This window comes from Rhea pennata, chromosome 1 (genome assembly GCF_028389875.1).
Source record: "Rhea pennata isolate bPtePen1 chromosome 1, bPtePen1.pri, whole genome shotgun sequence".
NCBI classification, from domain to species: Eukaryota; Metazoa; Chordata; class Aves; order Rheiformes; family Rheidae; genus Rhea; species Rhea pennata.
The window spans coordinates 11,919,268-11,944,047 of NC_084663.1; the positions used below are offsets into that span (position 1 = coordinate 11,919,268).

General features: G+C 38.2%; 1 protein-coding gene across 1 annotated transcript in view; it reads right to left on the bottom strand.

Annotated features, from left to right (window-relative positions):
- CD36 (CD36 molecule (CD36 blood group)) overlaps positions 1–1,250 on the bottom strand; it is a 38,806-nt gene extending 37,556 nt beyond the window's left edge. Inside the window, exon 1 of the mRNA XM_062581371.1 lies at positions 1,234–1,250. The gene's annotated coding sequence lies outside the window, so the exon portion shown is untranslated. The remainder of the gene's footprint in view (positions 1–1,233) is intronic.
- Between the last annotated feature and the right edge of the window lie 23,530 nt (positions 1,251–24,780).

Below are 24,780 nucleotides of genomic sequence, written 5' to 3' on the forward strand. Positions count from 1 at the left end.
ACAGCCAAAATATAAAACTCAGATCATAGAAAGAAAAGTCTAAATATATAAAGTCGCCCTTGCTTGAAGAGATATTTTGGCAGCAGCTGAAGTCCTAGAGAGTAAGAAAATATGTGTACAATTATTGTATATTAAGAAACAATAACAACTACAAAGAACAGATCAGTAGAAAAAGTCCTATTGGTGATTTCCATGCACAGCAGTAAATGAAACAGGCGGCTAGTATAGATCCTGAACTTCTCAGATTTTGTAATTTTCTCATTCTAAGATGTGGCTTCTTATTGCAGATGAAATCATATTACAGAAATATGCACATAACTACCAGTTACACATCAACGCGCTGCAAAATATAATAATTTAACTGAAAAAGCCTATGTTGCTGACCATTTTCCTGGCTGCACCCATAAAAAAGGCTTCTGAAGTATCACTTGAGGGCAGAAAAACGGCTCTCAAACTAAGCAACTGCATTCTACACCTTTTATACAAATAGGATATTTTTACCAAGCTAAAAAATATCACTGTGGGATTCATAGTGTTTATATCAGTTGTTAATCAGATAAGTAAAATAACACAAGGTAATAGAATTGACATGACTATACTGTATTTATTCTGTTGAACTCAGGACCTCTATATGAAAAGGAATTTTACATATTTTTCATCAGTATCTTTAGTTGGTATGAATTATAATTTTAAACCTACACAAAAAATGCACATATATGCATGCTTTTACTATATTTTGATAATTAATTCAACATTTTCAAAATTTCATAAGTATAACATGCATCTATAGCATATACATTGTATAAGCATCTATACACTTGATATTTCTCTTACACATATTTATTTTCATATTTCTATGACCCTCTATATTATAGACTTTTATATATAATTATTCACAAATGATTATATATATTTATGTTACAAGTAGTTTAAAATGTGAATATATTAATCTTTTATTATAATGTACAGGACATGTTAGCTGTATATTAACATGCAAGTGAAATAATTTGATTAGCAGTATATTTGCTCTTCCTAAATTTTAGTAAAAGAGTTCTTAGAGTTAAAAACAGACAAGAAATAGAGGCTCAATGGCATCTGCCTTTTCTTTCATTAATTCTAAGAGTAAGGACATATTCCTAGCAATATAATGCAATAGTATCCTCACATGGAGCTAATGAAGTGTCCAGCTGTGTGCTGAGAAACTGCATTTAGTGCAGGAGCAGGGTCACATACCTGTACGGAGGAAGAACTGCTCTCAGCACTCTTGCCACCAGCAACTGGAGAGTTGCAGAAGAGTCTGCTAAGTTAGCTTCTTATTCACAGAGAAATCAAGTTGCTGTAGCAACCCTATAGCAACCCAGGTTGCCCAATTCTCTTTGAGTCCGTTGATCTTTCACCAGCCACAAAGCAAAAAAAAACCAAGTTGTAGAGACTTTTTAAAATCCTTGGTGGCTAAGCTGTCTTAAGTAATAAGGAATTTTAAGACTCCTGAGCCAAAGAAAGATCAGCTCTGAGAAATTCTTTCAACACCAGTCTCTGGTCTCTACCCACTGCTTCTACCCAGCACTCAGAGGCAAGGAATCAGGTCTCTGCTGCCAGTTCAGGGCAACAAGATTTAATGACTTTGCTCTTTACAAAAGCTCTTTGCAAACATCATCTAATCCTAGCTAATACTTGCAACACCCTGGAAGCTAGGTAAGAAGTTTCATACTAAGTCTTTGGATTTGGGCTTCTTATACTTATTTATATAAAGCACAGAAGCAGATGAGAATGAAGGATCACAGCTGTATTTACAGCTGTTCAGATTCATAGGACTCTTTCTAATGATTGCCACAAGCTTTGGTTCAGAATTTTGTTGGCTAAGAGACAATTTAAGTCAAATGATAGTGCTGTTTCTTCTTTTTGCTTGTCTTTTTGGGTCCTTGCTAAATCTTTTTATAATAGCAGTGATGAACTGTTAAGCAACTTATTAATTTTGTATTTAAACAGCAAGTTAGGGCAAGTCCTCCCAGACAGCAAATATGAATGGTGAACAGCCTGTCTACCAAGATAGAAGCTGTTCCAGAGGGGATTAAGAGAACCCCAAGGCGAGTCAGTGTGTTAGGAGCTATAAAGCTACTTCCCATATGTTCTAGCTCAGAAGACATCCAATGTCACAAGCCTCTTTACCTTGCTTTGTTTGAAGTCTCCCCATTTCTAAAGCTAGTCAGAAAATGAAAAGACAGGGGAAAGGAAAGGAAGGAAAATATTCCAGAAATTTCTATTCATCTGGATATTTTCTGACCTATCCATTTGTATAAATGCTGTTGTTCTACCTCTGGTCTGCTTGGAGTCCTGTTGATTGTGTCCTGTGTGGCTTTTGCAGCTGCAGCCTTCAGCTTGTTGCCAGGCTTCCCTTCTGCCTTCCTTTCTGCATGTGCTTCCTTTTACTCCAGTTTCCTTACTAAAGTTGTTTTCAGACTCTCCTCCCTCCTCCATATATTTGTTCCACTTTCCACCCTATCATCTCTGCAGTCACTCCTTTATTAAGCCTCCTCTGATCTGTCTCCTCCCCTGTCAACTTATTCTCTGGGATTTTTTCCCCCTCTCCCAGAATTTATGGTTGTACATCAGGTCTCTCCTAATTCTCTGCCATTATCATTTATATTTCCCAAAATGTCTCATGTCACTTTTTTGTTTTCTCTTACTTTCTTCTATCTCCTCCTGTCTGAAGTCCTGGTATATAACCTTAATCAAAAAGCTAATTAAAAGCCAGGTTTATCAGTGCTCTTTGGTACACCTACCTGAACAGGTTAATTATAAATAATGATTTAAGCTGGGAACCTTGATCCAGTAATGTTTGTACTCCTTTCTATTCCTCAGAAAAGGAAAGCTCATGGTGTCCCTGCCCATTATCTTTTCCCTGCCCAGCTGTCATTGAACACTTTTTTTGAAGTCCTCCTACTAATTAAATGAATGCTGAAGATCTTAACCCATATATAAAAGCAGGTAAGCATTAAAAATAAACCACATCCTCAACTTACCTGCAACAGACCTGAGAGAGAATCTATGGCGAGTCGGGGAACAGCTCAGACTTCTCTGAATAGAGACAGACTGGGTAAGTGGAGGAGTGCAAAGGCTGGACTACTAAAAACAGTGCTGTTCTTTCCATCCCACAACAACTAGAAAGGAAATGGGATGAATCCTTCACCTCTTTCTTATGCTTTGGTATAAGAAACACTGATTAAAAAACTTTTACAAAGCATTCAGTTTACAGCAAATTGGTTTTATATGATACTGAATTGACCCTCTGTTTATACAACAGTAATAAGAAAGTATGTTTTCTAGTGTCACTGAAGTCTAAAAAAGAGGAGGGTGACAACATGGCTAACTGCTCCGTTACAGTTTGCCTGATAAATGAGCGTATTGTCCTAATTCCTTTATCGAAACAGAGCAGTTCTAAGAAAACAATTACTTTGTCATGGGAGCTTACGCATTTCTTTGAGAAAACTTCCTTTCCTGTTGCTTTGTCTTTCAGAGTCTGCAGTTCTTCATGAGACATATCTGATTCTCCTGTATGTTTATGGAAAGAGACAATGAAAGCAGCCAGGCAGAGCCCAGTTTTCAAGAGTTTATCTACCCTCACATTTATGTAGAAAACTCTTAAACGAAAATACAGTGCAATGGAGACGAGAAGTGTGTAGTGGTCAGGAATATTTTTAATATTGTTTAATGAAGTTGTCCAGAAGTATCCAAAAAGCATGGAGAACAACAGAGTTCATACAGCACGTGTTCTAACTTCCAAAGACAAATCTGACAGCTCTCAGATGTGTTTAGGCTGAGCACCCACTTGAAATGATGTATGGCAGGATACCCTCTGGAGTTCATAGATGGTATGAAGAAAGTGGGAGGAGAAGAGTCCCTCTATGTATAAAGGAAAACTAACTATTGAATAAGCTCTGTTACCTGCACATAAAAATGATAAGAAGTCAGAGTACTATTTAGCATTTAAAAACAGTCTTTAAAGTTACTTATGATAAAGATTACAGAACTGTAAATATACCATCTCAACATGAAGCATGCCAGGCAAGTCTGTGGTGGCATACACACCCCCTGTTTAATTATCAGGCTTCTCTGTTTTAGGTGAAAACTAACAATAGTCACTTATCAGCTTCCCCAAATGGTATTGGAGGTGATTCAGCAGGACACTCCCAAGCCTTTGTGGGTAATAACAACCACAGGGTTCCAGCCCTACAGATGTTCCTTCCCTCCAGCTTCTGCAATCAGTTCTTCCATGCTATGTTACGCTCTGTTAGTGTGCTAGTGGCTTTCTACTCAGTTCTTTCAGTTTTTCTTTCATAATTCCTTTTTTCAGCTGACAGAATCTAACATAGACTTCATGTCCTTTCCCTAAAACTTTGCCATCATACTTTTTGTCCATCTTCTCCTGAAGGTTAAATCTGGACCGTATCAGAAAAGTTCCTTTAAAAGTCTTGGAAGTATAGACCAAAATTCTCAACTCAGCTTTTCACGTTAATGCAATAGGGAAATTATTTTTTACGTACCTCAAGGTGTGTGAGAATTCTTTTAACAATATTTATAAGTTCTAGATTTTACAAAAGATTGCATTTTTAAAGTCCTTGTGCCTATGGAAGCCTGCCAGTATCACAGACTCATAGAATCACTGAATCGGTAAGGTTGGAAGGGACCTCTGGAGATCATCTAGTCCAATCTCCCTGCTCAAGCAGGGTCACCTAGAGCATGGTAGACAGGGTTGCATCCAGGCGGGCCTTGAAGATTTCCAGAGAAGGAGACTCCACAGCCTCTCTGGGCAACCTGTGCCAGGGCTCCGTCACTCTCACAGGGAAGAAATTCCCCCTCACGGTCAGGCGGAACTTCCTGTGCTTCAGTTTCTGCCCGTTGCCTCTTGTCCTCTCACATGGGACAACTGAAAAGAGTTTGTCCCCGTCCCCTTGACACCCTCCCTTCAGGTACTTATACACATCGATCAGATCCACCCCTCAGTCTTCTCTCACCCAGGCTGAACAGGCCCAGCTCTCGCAGCTGTTCCTCATAGGGCAGGTGCTCCAGCCCTCTGATCACCTTTGTAGCCCTACGCTGGACTCTCTCCCACAGCTCCATCTCTCTCTTGCAGTGGGGAGCCCAGAACTGGACACAGGACTCGAGATGAGGCCTCCCCAGGGCTGAGTAGAGGGGCAGGATCACCTCCCTCGACCTGCTGGCAACACTCTTCCTAATGCACCCCAGGAGACCATTGGCCTTCTTGGCTACAAGGGCATGTTGCTGGCTCATGGTCAGCTTGTCATCCACCAGCACTCCCAAGTCCTTCTCTGCAGAGCTACTCCCCAAAAGGTCAGCCCCCACCTTATACTGGTGTGTAGGGTTATTTCTCCCTAGGTGCAGGACCCTGCCTTTGCCCTTGTTGAACCTCATGAGGTTCCTCTCTGCCCAGCTCTCCAGCCTGTCCAGGTCTCTCTAAATGGCAGCACAGCCCTCAGGTGTGTCAGCCACTCCTCCCACCTTGGGATCATCAGCAAACTTGCTGAGGAGGCACTCTGTCCCCTCATCCAGGTCATTGATGAAGAAGTTGAACAGGATGGGACCCAGGACTGAGTCCTGGGGGACGCCACTAGCCACAGGCCTCCAGCTGGCCTGCACGCCACTGATGACGATCCTCTGAGCTCTGCCTTTCAGTCACTTCTCAATCCACCTCACTGTCCACTCGTCTAACCCACACTTCCTGAGCTTATCTTGGAGGATGTTATGGGAGACAGTGTCAAAAGCCTTGCTCAAGTCAAGGTACACAACGTCCACTGCTCTCCCCTCATCTACCCACCCAGTCATTCCATCTTAGAAGGCTATCAGACTGGTTAAACTGGATTTTCCCGTGGTGAATCCATGCTGGCTATTCCTGATCACCTTCTTCTTCTCCATATGCCTGGAGATGACATCCAGAATGAACTGTTCCATCTCTTTTCCAGGGATGGAGGTGAGGCTGACCGGCCTATAGTTGCCTGGGTCCTCCTTCTTGCCCTTCTTGAGGACTGGAGTGACACTGGCTTTCTTCTAGTCCTCAGGCACCTCTCCAGTTCTCCAGGACCATGATTGAGAGCGGCCTGGCAATAACATCCGCCAACTCCCTCAGTACCCGTGGGTGCATCCCATCTGGGCCCATGCATTTGTAGATGTCTAGCCTGCCGAGGTCTCTAATTCTTTCCTCCTCAACCAAAGGAAAGTCTTCCCTTCTCCAGACTTTCTCCCTCATGTCCAGGCTCCGGGATTCCTGGGGGCTGCCCTTAGCAGTGAAGACTGAAGCAAAGGCGGCATTCAGTAATTCTGCCTTTTCTGTATCCCTTGTCACCGGGGCCCCCACTCCATTCAGTAGCGGGCCCACATTTTCCCTAGTCCTCCTCTTGCTGCTAATGTATTTGAAGAAACCTTTCCTGTTGTCCTTGACATCTCTTGCAAGACTCAATTCCAACTGGGCCTTAGCCTTCCTCGCCACATCTCTACATACTCTGACTGCATTCCTGTAATTCTCCCAAGTAGCCTGTCCCCCCTTCCACATTCTGTGTACTTTCTTCTTCTGTCTGAATTTGGCCAGGTGCTCTTTGCTCGCCCATGCAGGTCTCCTGCATGATCAAATTGCATGGATATCTATCATTTATATCTATCAATTTACCTATGCCCTCTCTCTGGTTTTAATACGTCTGCAGTTCTATATGTACACGTACCTAATGAGTGTCTCTATACATATCCATGTAATCTGTAAGAATTCTTTATAATAAACAGAAACAACTGCAGTGGAGATTATTTCTCACATACTCTCGATAACTTTCCTGTCAGACAGTTCTTATCCATTATGCTTATAAAAATCCTAGTAAAACACAACTTATTTGTTATTTTGAGGCAGCCGATCCTAGTATTTTGGTTCTTCAGGAGGATGTAATGAGAAGAGTCTTTATGTTAGCATGACAGGCTTATGTTGCCTCATATTTGGTAAGAGAAATTGAATTGGTGAGGACTGAGAGGCTTTGATAGTAGACATGAAAACGTATTTTCCTGCAGATAGCTTACATTCCCATGCCCAATTAAAACATAAGGACTCTTTTCCTTAGAGGGTATAATATACCATTTTTGAACCAATAAATATTTAAGCATTTATGCATGCTTGCATGTGTACATGAACACACATGTAGTTACCTTGTTTCAAAGTCAAAGCATTTCTCTGGAGACTTGGTGTGTAGCTGAGGACTCTTGCCTCTTGCAACTATGCCTATTGCCATATTCCAGCATGCAAATACCCTGAGTAAATACCACCATTTCCTTGAAAACTGCGGTGTATGTATCACACCGAAACACATGTGACTAGGAATGTCTGTGCCTATGATTGTGCTGTGATTCCCCACATAACCTTAGCCAAGCCATACTTTTCGTACCAGTCAGGCTCCTCACCTGAAGAATGGGTCAGTAATATAGAGTTGTTTCTTTGCCACGTTGCCAAACTTCATGTACTGCTTTAAATGTTCTTTCTGAGGTGCTACGGTCTTCTTTAAAGAGGCTACTGTATTTCTATGTAACCTTGCTTTTCGTATGAAGAAATTCTTCCATGAATAGATTCCCATTTTAAAAGCAGTGCATCAACTATTATTTTGATCGTTCATGTGTAATTCATAATATGCACTAAGCATGTGCTATCATTCTGCAGACCAGACAATTCCAGCTTTCAATGTATAGTCTCAATGCAAATGTGATATACATCATCTAATTCTATGTCCAGATCTTTCTAGATCACTTGAAAAAGTATCTTGATTGGATCCTACAACTCTAAGTCTCAAAATCCAGTGTAAACCTGTCCCCAGCTACTACACCAAGAAAGAGGAAAAGACAAGGTAGTACTGACATACTGAAATGGTAGACTCTAATCAGGATGCAGAGTATGAATACATTTTGCCAATGTCACACTAAAATTCTAATATGTAACGTCTTCCACCTTATTGTAGGAAATCTTTGCACTGTTGTTGTTCCTAATCAGGAAGGTGATGTAAAGCCCTCAAGCATCCTAAAGGAATTGAACTAGTGTATTTTTTAAAAATAAAATAAACAATACAGGATTCAAATTAGGTATGTTTCCACAGAGCAAATGCCAATTAACTAAAGATTTAGCAAGAATATGTTGATCTAGAGAAATTAGGCAGTGCTAAGTGATATTTATGAAGAAATTTATATTGATAAATATTTAGTGTCTGTGTGTTGCTGTATGGTATCTCTAATAACACTAGTAGATGTAACATATGCCAGTACATTGCATTTGTGTCAGCAATCATTTATACAGCAGCACTCAGCTTGTCTTTGTTGCATGTTGAATGTTTAATTGACACTTCAGGCAAAACAAAAAGATATTAAGATTTTTTTTTTCTTTTTTAGTTTTCATAAAAAATTGGGAGCAAAATAGCTCCTGAACAGTTCAGTGGCTCATACCATGACATGAGAGATAGATATTCATAGGACCTGTTAAAATTCAGAGGCCTCGGAAGTGCTCTGTCAGCAATTTTTATTACAACAGAACTTGACAGTCTTAAATTTCATGAATATAAGTAGAAATTCATAATTCATTCATAGTGTTAAGATCCAAGTTCATACATTTATAGCATCACTGTTTTCTCTATGTGTTCAGGAATTCAAAATGCTCTAAATTTAAAAATTGCAAAGTGCTGTAGTTTCTTGTTTAACTACAACACATCCCTGACATATTTACTCAGATAATTGAGAGTTCACAGTGAATCACCACAGAACCTGCAGGAAGCTGAGAGAGCTGGTAGTGGCTACTGAGGCTAGGCAGCAAAACTGGAAACTCCCATGTCTCAAAATGAAATGTCAGAGTAGGAGTTTTTCCTAGCCCGGTTGCCTAGACTTGTTGCCTGCAAGCCCAGAAGCGGTAACAGTGATTGCCCTCTTATCCAGCTGAATCTGGAGATTCAGCTCCAGTCTGGCTCCAGAAAGGGGAGCCAGACTAAGTGACAGCTCACAAGAATTCAAAAGAATTTACATCTGGGAAGTGATAAAGTTACACAATATAAGCAATATAGGAAAATATGGAAAATAGGGCCCAAGAAGTTCTGTGAGTTTATTCAGTTTTTCAGTGATGAAGTCCATTTATTTCCATGCATTTCTATAAAATAACAGCATGAATGAAACCAGTCTGCTTTATTTCTATAAGCCAGAGACTGCAACATTCTAACACATGAGAATCCAATAAAGGTTATTTTCAGAAGTCCCAAATGATTCTGGATCATTTCCATCAAGATATCTGATTTAGGAAGATTGCTAGCTATCCTTTGAAAAACACAACCTTTTTAGTTGGAATTACTATGTTTCCCAAAACTGAGACATTAACATTGCTCCAATACATAATTGCTAGCTACTTACAGAAGTGGAAGTGTCTAGTTTGTTTACATAGTGGAGGTCTGTATAGTGAAAAATAAAGTTGATGGTTTGGATTATTTTAATTTTGGTACATACCAGATGTTTGGAACCATCATAAACATAAATATCAAATCTAGTTTGCTCAGGCAGATAGTTCTTTAAAATGTCTCAAAAGAGAGGAAGAAAGACTTTCTGTCATTTTTTATCCATATAGCCCATAACCTTGCCCAGTAGTCACCTGGCGTTTTGCCAGCAGGACTCCCATAGCACCTAGCTTGTCTCTTATTGGAAAGAGTCTTAACATTTGTTTTTCATCTGAGTAGACACCAAATATCTTTCATCTTTTTGGCCTCTCAGTTGCATTTCCCAAACACAAGAGCTGTATTTATCACTCCTCTCTAATGGAAAAGTAAAGTTGAGAATGCTTTTATATCCTTTGAATGAGTGTTGACTTTCCAATATGCCTCAGCATGTCCTTTTTTAAAACATCTCTTTCTGGGAGTTCTTGATTTACAATGTATAACTTCACATGCAAATGCATATGAAGATGCAGCAAGCAAAACTATAGGCTTTACAAAGGTACTGACAAGTAGCCACTCTTTACTTTAGCAAGCACAAGTAATACAAGTGCCAGACAAAAGAAGCCATGACTTCATAATTCAGATAACAGGTTGGTACCCCAAGGAACTGGAACTTTTCTATTTTTCTGTCCAAAATGACAATATAGTGTTGGAAATTCAAGAAAACTAAATTTTTCATAGCACATTGTATTGTAATTTTCCAAATTCTTGGGCTGACACCCACTTCCCCCACTTTCAAGTCCAAAGCTAAACTCAGTAGAAGACATTCTCTAAACAAAGGAAGCCATGTGGAATACATTCCTTTAAAAAACAGGCCACAGATATATCATAAGATGATACCGTTATTGTCTCAATATGTGGTTTTACTATTTATAGCTTTTACCTTTTACACTATACAAGCTGTAAGCTTTGTAGATCTGGTTGTTATATTTCTAAAATATAGACTCCTTTAAGAAGATAATATAAAAGGTACCTGCACTGTTCTTGTTTCCTTGAGACAGCATTCCTCTGCGAACTGACCAGCATTAAGAATTGACTCTGTCTAAATCTTGAATAAATATTCTTTTGTTTCATAGTCTGCAAGCTTAAACAACTTGAGGAACTTTTCCTTTATGGAACGTGCAGACATTATAATTGAGAGGTCCACATGGCAACTTTTGTTCAAAATCCTCCGATACTTGCCATGTTATCAGGGTCAAAACACAGAAGCTCCAGAATGCAAAGGCTGAAGAATGGAAATGCCTATTTCTTGTGCTCAAAGATTTTCCACCCTACTGGCCTGCTGTGATAGACACTGATTCTCATTAAAGAGGGAAAATACTGAACAAAATACCACAAGAAAGCTTCTTGCACTTTGTGAAGACTTGGAACTACACATGCACTTTGGGTCTCTAACGGATATGGCAGTAATTGTGGGAAGTAGCCGATGCAATGCCAGAAAGCAAGAAGTCAAGAGCAAGAAACATATTGGGATTGAGACACGTCTTGACATTGCACAAGTCATACTTAAGTAAGTGCCAAAAATGACTATTCAGAGGCCAGTAGCCCAAAGATACTTGGCTTCTGTTTCCATTTGTAATCATTTTGTTCCAAGCAAGTATAAACAATACTTAACTGTAGGAAAGCTGGGAGGCAAATTTCAACTATAAAGAGTATGTAAAAGGGTAAAGGAAACTCTGATGTTAATAAGGGAGAACAAGGCTCAAGAAGTACTATTGAATAGCCTCAAGGGACTAGACGTCAAATAGACCAACAATTTTCAAACATAATTATGATGCGGAAAGAAATTAGGAGAAAAGTAAAGACCCAAAAGAGATACTAAAAATATCACAGAAAATAATAAACTGAGCAAGGGAAAAAAAAAAAAAAGATATTAAGGTCAACAGATAAAACACTAAACCAACAAAAATACTTCAGATAACTTTAATGAAATCAGTATCACACAATAGAAACCTCATTTTATTGTGAGTCTTATAAAGTTTAGTATGGTTAAACTCCTATTTACAGAGTCAAGTGTTAGCTTGAGTATCTCAGCTTTCATTTCTGAAAAAGAAAGTATGTTTCTAGCTATTAAGTCTATGGGGAAAAAAAATATGTTTTCTTTAATTCTTGCAGTGAAACCAGCCTCCTAATTCTAAAAAGCTCTATTCATTATACTTGAAGATTTATTTGTGTTGTATATTCTCAATTTTTGCAAAATGTGGTAAAGGGGTCATAATTCAGGGGAACCCAAGTAATCATTTTTTAAATATTGGAATTATTATTACATAATTCTGAAGAGAAATTCATCATATTAAAATAGTTTATCTTACTTTTCTATAACTTTCCAGAATTATGATAATTTCAGAACTGTAAGCAGCAGTGAATCCAACTTTACGTTTTGAATGTAAGTGAAAAAGAAGGGACAAGAAGCAATGGTTCATAAATAAGGCATATATGTTTACTTAAACACTATTTTGCTTCAAAAGATTGCGTAGAAAGATAGCTTCTCTCTTGTGACTCCATTTCGTCTGTTGCATTTCAGTGTCTCAACTGTTTTTTTTTGTACTTGCAAGGCTTCTTGATGCCACTTAAAAATGTCCTTGAAAAATAACTCCCTTTCCTACTGATTTAAAATCACACAAATGCAGGAAATTATTATTATAAATGTTCTATAAATAACCTTGTTTTGATAGATTAGTGTTTCTGATTCTTCTAACCTTGCACTCGTTTTGTGGCAACAATCCCAGCTGAAAAGGTAAGAAAATATTCTTGAGCTTGCGACTATTTCAATGTCATCTAAGGAACTGATGATTCCTTAAAAATGTTCTGAAGCAGAGTGAGTGACTCCAATTAAAAATAGCACTTAAGGAAAAAAAATGTTCTGTTGGTGATTTCTCGGTGCGGAGAAGTGAACAAATGAACGAAACAAGGAAGACAGCCCTGAATCATGAAACAAGCAGGCCTGGCATTGTCTCAGCATTTAAGACAAGATCAAGTGTGAAGAAGGATTTTTCAATTGTTTTTCAGTGCATCTCTTATTTATAGTATCCTGTCATTCATCTGGCAATTAGAAATTCTGCCCCTTCTAATCACCATCTAAAGTAGCAATTGCCTCAAATAATGTAAGTGATTTAACTTAGTCCTATTTAAAAATAATAATTCAACAACAGCTGAAGGCTTGACAGAAGAGAATCTTAAATCACAGTACCTGAAATCAAATGTCTGTAGTGTATGCTGTGCTGAACATAAAAAAGCCCTTCTCACAGCAATAAAACTGCTGTCAACAAGTATTTACTTACATTGAATTAAGCAAATGCATTCATGTATGTATTACCACAAAAGTTCATAGTAATTTTGTTGATAATGCTATCATCTGTAGCTGTGTTGAAAAAATTAGTTTGCAGCTATGCCTGATAAATAGACAAGCACATGTTTGCATTGTAAATCTTGGTGTTGTGGCAACAGATGAGGGAATTAATAGAATTTTAAAGTTACATTTGTATTGTCATGTTGCGAGAGCTTTCAGGAGTATCTGATTTTTCATCAAGAGCAGCTGTCATCATTACTTTTCATTTTCATCATTACACATCATATGTAAGTGTCATCATTTTTTTCTCAGACTCTGAAATCGGGCTTTTTAAGTTAAAACAAAGCCTACTTGAACTGTTCAACACTATTAAGTAGGTTATTACACCCCACGTTTTCCACACTGTGAATATGCTATGCTTTCAGCTAAACAGCGAGTAGCTAAACTGCGGCTCTCACTGGTGACTGCTCTGACTACGAATCCTGTCTTTCCTTGCCTCCCACCTTAACACATCTGCTTTAAATGATTGCTTTCCTGATAACAGCCATGAAGCAAATACTGAATTAAAAGTGAGACTGAATGGAGGAACAAATACTACCTTAATAGATGCTTTTTCTTCCATAGTCCCCCAAGTACTTAATACTAGTAAAGAAGGTGCTCTAACACTGTCTGAGATGTGTTTATTTGTAGCTGGGGTCACCTCTGAGTGGATCTGAGTAAAGGAGATTGGAGGTGGAGGTGAGAACTGACATTTTGCTGTTCTCTGCACTGCTTTTACACAAAGTTGACAGTTCAGTTATGTGACCTATCATTGAAGTTTCTGCTCTATATTCAGATAACTAACTGCATGGTGTGATTGGTAGAGAAACCGGGCAGTTTTTGATTTCAGTGAGAACTGTGAGTAATTACTGAAATCCAAATTTTTGTCTTTAAATTGTGATTTCTATGCTAAACTAGATAAAAGAAAATCCTAGTAAAACCATAAGCCTTTTTTGAGTATATATCAAAATTGAGGCAATAATTCAGTCTCATTTTGAGTATGTTCTTGTGTGTCCTGTGCATTGGTAGTATCTTCCTTATTGGTTAGGGCAGAGCCTGCAGTATATAATAGTCCAACATCTAGTGCAGTGAGATTTCTTCACTGAGTGGGGTTTCTTCAATTCAGTAGGAATGTCAATTTATTATATTCAAATAAAACCTTAGTCTCGTTAAAGATTGATTGTAAAGCAAAGTTCTGAAATTCTTTCTAGCAACTGGACTTTATCTGAGAAAGGATATAATAAAAGGTGTTCAAAGTCTCTCAGAATTGAAATATAGTCTCTAAAAATATGCTCACAAATGATTAACATAGAAAATCCCCATTGAAGCCAGGAGAAGCAGAAAGGAGACTTTATAACATCTTCCAGTGTGTAGTTGTTACTCTACAATATTACATGCCTTTGTAAAGAATTTTTAGTTCATTCTTCTTTATATGGAGTAGCAGATGTTAAAAATGTAGTGCAGAAAAGCCCTGAAACATTTACCTTAAATTGTTTGGGTCTTATAACTCAAAAGTGTAGAGGATTAATCCATTGTTTAGAAGTTAGACAAAATTATAAAGGTACAGGATGAAGACCATATTATTCTATTTTTTTTCAGTGAGATAGAAAATTATAGTAGCTTTACCAAAAACTGTAAGGATGCAAAAGAAATAAACCATAGCTTTAAAATTGGAATTAAAACCACTGAAATGAACTTTTGTGGTCAGTGACATACCTGTTAGGGTCCAATGGAGACAGGTAACTGGCTGGTAGAGTTCATCAACAGCAATGGCAATACAGGGCACACTTCAAATCATAAGTGTTATCCATAATAAGCAGTCCAGAGACTCTTTACTGCTATTAATTTACATGGGTTCAAAAAATAATCTATTTAAATCTATTCAATACAAAAAGGTCTTGTTCCATAAATCTATAATCTGCAGCCTGCTAGGGACTGGAGGAGTACTCAACCAAAACTTGTTCTTATACTATTCTTTAGGCAAATCTAATTTGCCAGTGCTCAGGATGCTAGGCTAGATGGACTTTTTGCCTGATCTTATATTCTTGCTCTTACATTCTTGTGCAAATTAGATATTTTGTGTAATGCCCAAGACCCTGACTTGACATCTGATTGATTAAATCATGGTCACTGAACTTAAATGGGACTAGATCTCTGCCTCTCAGTTACAACACTCTCCCAATTATGATGAGTAAAATGTCACAGTTCAGAAGAACAAAGCAGCAGTTCTAGGGGTAATTAGAAGAAAGCTGATTTAAGATGAATTGTGTGAAATAATTTTGACTCATCCACTCACTTATTCCCCTGCTAGAGCCCCTGTTTCTTCTGCAAGTAGTCTTCTGCCATTTTAACTCCTTTCATTTTGGAGTAGATTAGTCAATTTGGCTAAAGAAAATTACAAGATATAAATATTTGGGAGGGTTGGTCTTGTGGGCAGATGTTATGACTGCTGCTGGTAATTTGGCACTCCAACATTTATTTGTTGTGTAGGTATGCCTTTTTTCATGAATGTAGTGGGTGAGGAATCTTCACCCCTAGACATTATGACAAGTGCATTTAAACTGTGTGGATTAATCAAAGGAGTTGTAATGAGTTTCTCCATAAACACTGCTGAATGAAAGTTGAGTGTGCCTCTTGTTTGGAATCTCATTTGATTCTGGAATTAGAAAACAGTCACAAAGGATGCTTCACAGGGTGATGCCTTTCACTGTTTTTTTTTTTTTTTTTCAGAAGGAGTCATAAATAAAATTTGTCAAGAGTCTCAAAGAGTATGACTTTTGCAATGAATTTTAATTTTGCTTTCCTATTAAGATTTTTCTTAAGAGTGAAGTATTCAGGAAATATTCTGGTAGTCTTCAAATGAATCATTAATATTTACAAATAATTCTCACCTACTGTTTGTGATTCTCTTTTTGCACCATTCTTTAGCTCTTAAAAGTTAGAAGAGCCTTTATTTTATTTAACATAGAACCTTCTTCCATATGTCTAACAACTTTTCTTTCCAGATCCTGGTATTCATGCTTATTCATAGCCACTGGTATTCTCTTTATCTGTCATTTCCCCAGATTCTGTTTCTTTTTACGCAGAAATCTGTCTTTCTCAAAAGTAATTCTTATTCTTTTTCTGCACAATAGCAAATTTTCCTAATCTCTTTGTACATAATAATAATCTTTTCCTCTTTGCTTTACTGGAATGATGTTTTGTTACTTGTTTTCACTGACCTTAGTGAATACACAGTCATGTTTCCCTCAGTTTTAATTCCAGCAAAGGACTTCAGGACTTCTGGCCAAGATAACTGACTGCTGTATCTGTCCCTGATGAGAGGGATGCTATAAATGTAACACAAACATTAATAATAAAATATGGTGACAGTATCATTAAGAGCTCTTTCAGACCCTGGATTTGTAACATATCCTCTGTTTTTTTTCCCACTAGAATATCTTCTCCCACTTCCCATCCTCTTGGCTCTCTCTGACCTCCCTGGTGCCAATTATTTGATTCATACCCTGAGCCCAGAAACATTAAACAAGCCTCAGAAGAGTCAAAGACTGGAAGAAGCACTAAAAGGAGAAGAGAGTGTCAGCGCAGTCAGATACCTAGGGAGTTGTAAATAATTGGCTCAGTTTGAGGACAGAAACAGGATGAAAAGGGTGAAACAGAGAATTAAGCTTCCCCATACTGTGGGAAACCTGATTAAATCTCAGCTTTTCCACAGATCAATCTCCTGACTTTTTGCAAATTGCTCAACTCCAGATCCTCAAAGGCACTTAAATGTCGCAAAGCTTCAAATTCATGTTTAACATGTCATGAACTCTCAGGTATAGAGGTGAACTCCTTCATAGGCAGCTGTTCTTCCCAAGTGGCATTGTAATCAAGGTCACCAAATCTCAAGTAAATGTCTTAATCAATTCATATATCTATATAGACAATTGTGTCTCCTTTCATAGTCATGCTTATAGGAGACGAAGAGAATCAGGTATTTATGGTGTTCGCCTGCTTTATTAATCAAGCTGCATAACACATCCTTCATCTGAGCAGCTCTTAGTATGTATGTGCATTGTTAGAAGAAACTTGGGCAACAAAAACAGAGACAAGTGTGTCTATACAGATATGTAAAGGAGGTCTGGATAGTGAGCTTGAGCACTAATGTCTACATTTGGTATTTCTTAGTTTAGTCCTTTGCAGTTTTGAATCTGCCCAACTAGCTCTAAGACAAATCTGCTATAGACAGAGCTGGCACTAGCCACTGAGGATATGAGACAACCAGTACCACTTGATTTAAGTGGCCCTCACTTGGTTTGATCTCTTTTTATTTGGCAGTATCAGCATAGTCCTGGAGAGCTTCGAACTACAGGTGGGTGAATGAAGATTTTTATGATGCTTGCGATGTCTAAGGAGTGCCTAAAGTGATGGGTAGGTACCTCATTCATCCTTGGTTTAGCTAAGCTAATCTCCCTCTGCTCTTTGGAGACAGTTAGGAATCTTGAGAAGCAATTCAGGTCTGTGTGACTTGAGTTCTCTTCTGTTTTCCATGCACTACAGGATGGAGTTGAAGTGACTAACTTCCAAATCAGCTAAATGCCTGGATCTGGGACCCTAATCCTCTTGGGAGTAATTTCCATCCTCACACTATCACTGAGGATAAATATAGACCTGACCAAAAGAAACTGAGCTATTAAAGTGACTGGCACTAGCGTGGAGGATGTGCTGTGTACTAAGGTTGAAATATTGTAACATTTAGCAGTGAGGCCAGGAGCTCTTTCTCTGCATCTTCACATACAAGAAAAGCCACTGGGATATTTTTGCTTATATGGGGACCTCATCACATTATTCCCTTTTATAGTTTTCCAATTTATTTATACTAGTGCTGGAAGCCACTTGCTCTCCACATAAAGTTCCTCACTAGAGTTGGAACACAAGATCCATTTTTATAAAAACATGCATGAACTAAACTGTTCTTACAAAATAGCCTAACAATAGTTTTTAAAAAATGTCTTCTCAGCAGTTAAGGACAGATGTTTATTATAACTAGTTATTAACAAAATGACCATAAATGTTCCTAGTAAGAATACTGCATTGCACAAAATCTTGTTTCATTAAGATATTGCTCCCAAATCTAAAATTGCAGGGTGTCAACCAAATACCCTGCACTGTACGTGTTGTGTGTTCTGGAACTTTACTGTGCTCAAAGCATCATCTTGGCAAATCATATAGAATCTGCAAACCTGATTCAGCTCTTTCTGAAGATAATGGTAAAAATCCCACTGTTTTTCCCTTGAGAAGTTATTCTTCTCTATATTTCTTAAGACACACCAATGTCTGCAGCTAAAGGTAAAAGTAGGAACCCGCCATTTGCCCTTAAAGCTTTAACATTGTGCTCAAATTTGACAGCCTTTCAAGAACACAGTAATCACTTGTAATACTTTTACCAAGGTCATCCTTTAACTGTCCTATATGCAATTTCTATACCCTGTTTCACAAGGGGCTGCCGAGACCCGTTCCACAGCACCAAGGTGGCAGCTGGAGCAGCCCCCACCAAGGTTCATGCACCACAAAGTCACATCTGTAAGGCTACCTTCCTGGTGGCATATGCTGAAATGTCAGAAGGTACACTCCTCTAAATGCTCAGAAGCACAGTTACTTTGCCTGAAAAAAACATATGCCTGTTACTCAGAGTAGAGATCCCACATCTCCTGGATTTGTGGGAATTCCTATTGAATAGATTCAACACTCACCTGTTGTAAGGATTTTTTCTCATAAATATGTGTGTAGTGATGTCTGTAGAAGTGATATGAGTACCCACACAGAGTGTAGTAATTGTAGATTCAATTATTTCTGCAAGAAGAGTTTAAATCCACGTTACCAAGAAAGCCTTAACCATCAGTTTGAAACCTAAGTCACAAGTATGATTGTGCTTATCTAACTGTTTTTTTTCTGATGCAGCTATAGTGTTCTTCTATTGTGCTTCTTATCTCCCTTTTGCTTTAAAGACATTTTGTATTATGCCTTTAAGACAGTTATTTGCTAATTGATAGATTTTCTCCTACGCTATACCGTAAGACTACATCCAGCAATTTTCTGGGTTTGGAAAACTGTGTTTTGCAGTCTTCTACCTATATGCTACTGTTAAAACCTCTTCCCAAAAGCAGGATCTAAAATGTCTTGCCTATGTTTCTTAAGCTCCTGATGCAATAAAATAGCAAAAATAAATAAATAAATAAATACCCCAGTCACTCAGTGAGTAAACTGTACCATGATGGGGTCAGTTTCTATGTATGTGGCTTTTTATCTATATGTTCTCAGGCATTTAGAGGCAGGCATATATTCTTTTCATCAGAAGCAAATCGTACTGCCTTAGTAACTTGCTCAGCTATTTCAAATAAAATTTCCTCCCAACCTATTCCAAGAACTTGCCAGGCTATGTTGTGGTTACCTGTTTGAAGTAGTTATGTGGATAATTAAAATTCTGTTCTGGTTTTGGAGAATACTATTAAAGGCATAGAAAGACAGCCTCAACTATTCCTTCCTTATGAAATGACCTATAATAAGCCACATAACATGATGTTGCCTCTTTACATTGCCTATTTCGGACCTTCCCCTACTCTTCGAGTGTAAAAAGGCTTGATATACTGTGTTCTTCTAGCAAATATACAATCTGAGAAAAGAATCTGCATCAGTATAGAAAGGCTGCATCTTTCTATACAAATATTCTTGTTTTGAATTTTGTCCAATCGAGTATCTTGATGGCCAAGTGAAATCAAAGTTTTGGCACTCAGTCTTCAATTGCTTGCTACTAAATTCTACTTAACCTTGACATTTGAGGTTATACATCTCAGATGCTCAGCATTGATAGGCTCTAGTCTGCCAAATACCAAAAGATCTAAACTCCATCAGGCAGACCCTTCTGGTCTATATAGATGCCTTAAGAGGACTGTACCAATAGTTGCCTACACCTAAATGCAAGTCAAGTTTTGAGCTGAAAGGACTAGATTGCATCTTCAGTCACTCCATTAGCCTTTCGCCTCATCCAACGCCCTATGTCAGTTTCCAGCTTTCAGCCCAATTTTTTCCTTAGGATCACTCAAACAGATTGTAAATTCTCTTTTTTTTTTTTTTTTTTTTTTTTTTAAAAATGTCCTCTTTTAACATTCCTCTTCCATTCTCCGAACAACAGCTCATGTTTGCAGAAATCAAAGACCTCTTAAAAGAACCTCCAGCCTTGAATTGAGGAGTACTAAATTCACCTTCATATTCCTACCAGCCATTGTGTCTACCTTCTCTTGAAGAGCTCCAGGGAAAAATGTTCCTCCTAGTCTCTTCTAGTAGCCTGTTTCAGTTTCACTGCTAGTATTGCTAATTCCACCCTGAATCTTCTTTGTTAATAATCAGGCTTTTTATTTTTCTTTCAGCTGATATGGAGAAAAAATGATCACCATCCTCTTTATTACTTCATCGTTTCTTATATTATCATCATACTTGTATGCCTTCCTTAGCCTTCTCAACTGACCAAAGTATAGTCAAGCTTTCCCTAGTGATTGTGCATTCTCTTAGTATTTTTTGATCTCTCCTCTGAACTTTCTCCAATTTGTCTACATTTTTTCTTTGTAAATGTCTCAGATTACTGACTATATCAATATATTTAATTTCTCATTGATAAATAATGCATTATTGACCTTTTCTTTTTTGATTTCAGATGGTTTCTCTAGCTTGGATTTTGCATTCTGATCCTCTTTGCTATAGTATTTATAGTCTCTTCAAGGGTCAAAGGCAGATATTCTGTTGGTTTGGTTTCCTTCAGATAAAATTTCAGTAACTGTTACTGCAGTTTTTAGTTTATAGCCCCAAATGCCCATATGCCCCAGTACAGAATAGGATATAATGATTTCTTTGGGCCACATGTCAGTGCACATGCTCTGTTCAGTGCACTTGCTTAACCAAAGGAAAGTCTTCTCACTTCAGGAATCATTTAAGTCTGCAGGTGCATAAAATTCCTCTTAAAGTGTATTCTTGACAGTGTACAATCAAACCTTACTGTCGCTAGACTCACATTTGCAGATGATCACCTTGCAGTCAACATCTTGTGAGGAACATGCTACCTATATACTGCTGTATACTCACACAAAACTTACCTGAATTCAGGGCCTGATGGATTAAGAATTACCCTAAAAAGAAGAACTACTCTTGTTGTGTACTGCAGAATTCTACAGATATTTTTGTTTGGTTGGTTGTTCGTTTTTTTTTTTTTTTTTTTTTTTACTCAAAGAGCAATGCTGTAGCCTTAAAAGAAAGATATGAAAGCCATCTAGTTTTCTAAGAACTTATGATCAAATTATGAAGTCAGCACAAATAAAATCCAGGAAAGTTTTTTTCTGTGGATCTGAATATCAGAAAGATTAGACTCCAAAGATTAGTGCCTCCCATGGAACTCCAAATTTAGACTCAATTTAAACAGGCTTTTTGACCTGGGACAAACTTTCAGCCTTCTGTGAGATCTTAAGATCAAGACAGAACATGCTTAATTAATCACTATTGCTATTATCATCATATATTTACCTAAAGGCCCCATGGAGAAATTATAAATGCTTTTAAGAACAACCAGTTTCTCTGAAGGGAATAAAATAAGAGTGTTGACTTCTAAACACAGTCTAAGAGATGGTAGGCGTAAACAGGCCACAGCATAGAGGATCGTTCTGAAAAGCAAGTGGTTATACACGTTACAGCTGTTTGTTACAAGTATTCAGATTGTGGTCATAAACTTGCTCATTAAATGCTGAGATGGTTTACATTAGATAGTAAGCTTATTCCTGAGTGATGACAGTGTCTTCAGCTGATGTGTAGCTTGCTGACTGCTACAATTCAGACCTGAAAAGTGAACATCTCCTGGGCAGCAAAGGCAGCAAAGGGTTTCTGCACAGAGAGGAGGATGTCAACTGTCTCTTTTTAAACAGAAGGTCTCCCAGCAATTTAGTCTAGCATATACATACAAAGAGAAGAGTTTAACCTTCATTTCTTCACTGACTGTGTTTTCTTAAGCATTAGTCATCTATCACCAACTAATAATTCTTAATTCCCTTAATCCTCAGATCACACTGCATCTAGGGCATCTTGGACTTTTTTTTTTTTTAATCAACAGGTATGTGGAACTGTGACAGATTTAAACAGATGATCCCACTGTTGATTTCTGATGATTTCAAAATAGCATGTGAACCTGCAATATCCTCTCAGCGTCTCTTGTATTTGTATGTATTATAGCATATACTCTGATCATGTTGTAAAATGTGTAAGACGGTGGCAAGCTGAAGTCAGATACAAGTCAGAGGATAGTCTTCTATTATCTGAAGTGAATTCCTACTCCTTTTCTTCACTTTTAAGATCTTTAGATTGACAAAGTAAATATACATTTACTTGAACAGAATTTGTATCCACAACAAAAGAGAATCACAGAAATGTTATCTAGAAGTAGCATCTCTGGAGGTGCCACGTACAATCTGCTGCTTGAAGTAAGAGGTCCATCAGGGCCGTAGTAAATCAGCTGCAACTTAGATTACCTGTGTCTTGAAAATGTCCAAGGAGGGAGTCTTCATAGCCTGTTCTAGTACTGCACTACACCCACACACACTGTAAAGAAGTTTTTCCTAATGTTCAATAAGGTTCAACTTGCGGCTTTTGTCTCCTATTATACAATCTGCCACCATAAAAAAAAAACAAAAAAAAAAAGGCTTTGTTTTCATGATTCCCCCAATGTAGTTGTCTCCTACTACTGAATTACCCCTTGGCCTCCTCTTTGCTAGACTAAATAAGCCCCAAAACCTCAATATCACCTGATAGGTCTTATACTCTAGGCCCCTAATTGTCTTAACATCCTTCAAATGCTTGAAAATGAATTCCAGAAGCACATTACTTGCAGACTGAGATGAGACTGGCATAGGCTCCCTTTTGCCGTGCTTAAAGATGAGCAGAATTCTCATTCTCCAGTCCATCTTCTTCCAGTCAAGGAACTCCTTCAATCACTATGACTTTTAGTAAGTGACAGACAGTGACCTTGCAATCATCCTTGGGTGTATCCTATCCAGCCTATGGATATGAACATATTTAAAAATGCCAAATCTCTCTGTCTTTCTGTGTAACAGGTTGGTTTGTTCTTGGGCACTAGGTAAGTTTTCTTTAAAAGTTATCCAGATCTCTGGAGTGCCTTTCCTCCTCATGGTAGCTTTCTAGGGACTCTATTTAGGGGTTCCCAAAATAAATTGAAGTCAATTTTATTGAAATCTAGACTCCTAACTCTGCTGCTTATCTTCCTGGCCCTTCTCTGGATCTTGAACTCAACTATCTCCTGGTCACTACAATGCAAACTGCCATCTACGACCACAGTTACCACCAGTTCTTTGGGAACAGCAGATCACGTAGACCTATTTGGCTTCTCTGGCATTTATATTAGGAAATCGTTACCAACACAATCGAAAGATTTCCTGGATTGCTTGCACAATACTATTGTGCCCTCCCAGCAAATGTCTGGATGGTTGAAATCTCCCACGAGGGCGAGAGTTTGTAATCAGGACTTCTGTACTAAGGTTGATGCCATTTGTCCACATTTCAATTCAAGCCTAGAGGCATTTTAGGCCAATTTAATTCTGTCAGGATTGTGTTAGAAAGGAAAGAGTTTGTGCTGACAGTCTGAATATCCTAAAACAAAGGCATTTTTGTAAATGTAAGGCTGGTCTACAAAATACCAGTCATCCAGTTTAGTGTGGAGTTCAGAACCTAAGCATCCTGCACTCATATGTACAGATTCCTCTCTAGTAGGTGTTACTTTCAAACTTCCACTTTTCTTGCAGAGGATGTCCTTCCTACTGCTGTTGGAGAGGAAGAAATTCACCTGGAAACGTGCGCTAACAAATGCACTAACAAATAACCATAGGTCTCCCCATCTCCTTCACACATAACCCACATTCTGGATAGTTCAGCACAGTGCAACCCACACCCTGGATCCTAAATCTGAATGTTGCTCCAACAGATGTTGTTGCCTGTTAAGCAGCCAGAATACCCAGTCTGACAACTATGCTATTGCCCACGCTATGGCAATGCATCCAGGCAAGTTATGGCCACCAGCCAGAGCTCTGTGGAATCAGATTTCCTGTTTCCAATGCTTTCCCTTTCTCGTAGGGATTCAGGAAGACTGCCACTTTTTTACAATGTACTCTCTGCTTGTAGGTAGTAAAGCATGACTACAGGATTTTTTTTTTTTTCAGTTCAGCTGAGTGGCATATAGCTGCTAGCCAGGTTTGCCTCCACTCGTTTTCATAATTTCATCATGATTCTCTCCTCCCTATGTTTTATGTGCAACCTTAGATAAGGCATCACTTCAGTGTAGTTGCACACTAGCCCTGTCTTAGAGCCAAATTTCTGCCCATAAATAAATAAATAAATAAATGCTTATCATCAGTCAGACACACTTTCACCAGCCCACTTCAGAACTGGCTTATAGCCAAATGAATTCAATTCCAAACACTACTGAACTTCTACTCTGATCCAGTATATATTTGAAAGTACATATGCTTTAGTGGAGTCCAAATATATTTTAGCGAAGCCCAAATGCTGCCTCCTTCAAGAGTAAGTATATTAAATTCTTGGCTTGAGATATGCCAGGGGTCAGATGGATGGTAATTGCAGCTCAGGCTCCCCAGGGTCTCTGAGCTTCAACCAGAATCTCTTGGCCTAGAGCCCAGACAGCTGGTACCAGAACTGACAACAGGCTGTCTTCAAACTCCCTCCCTTGGCCGTAAGATCAGTGTCCCCTTGCAGCCTTCATACAAGTGACTTGGGAAGTGGCCTGCCACTGTTAAACACTAGGAATCTTCCAGCCAGTATTCATTTTGATTGTGGTAATATACTTGTTCTTTGAAGAAATGAATGGTATAAAAAGAAAAAATAGATATTTTTAAATTC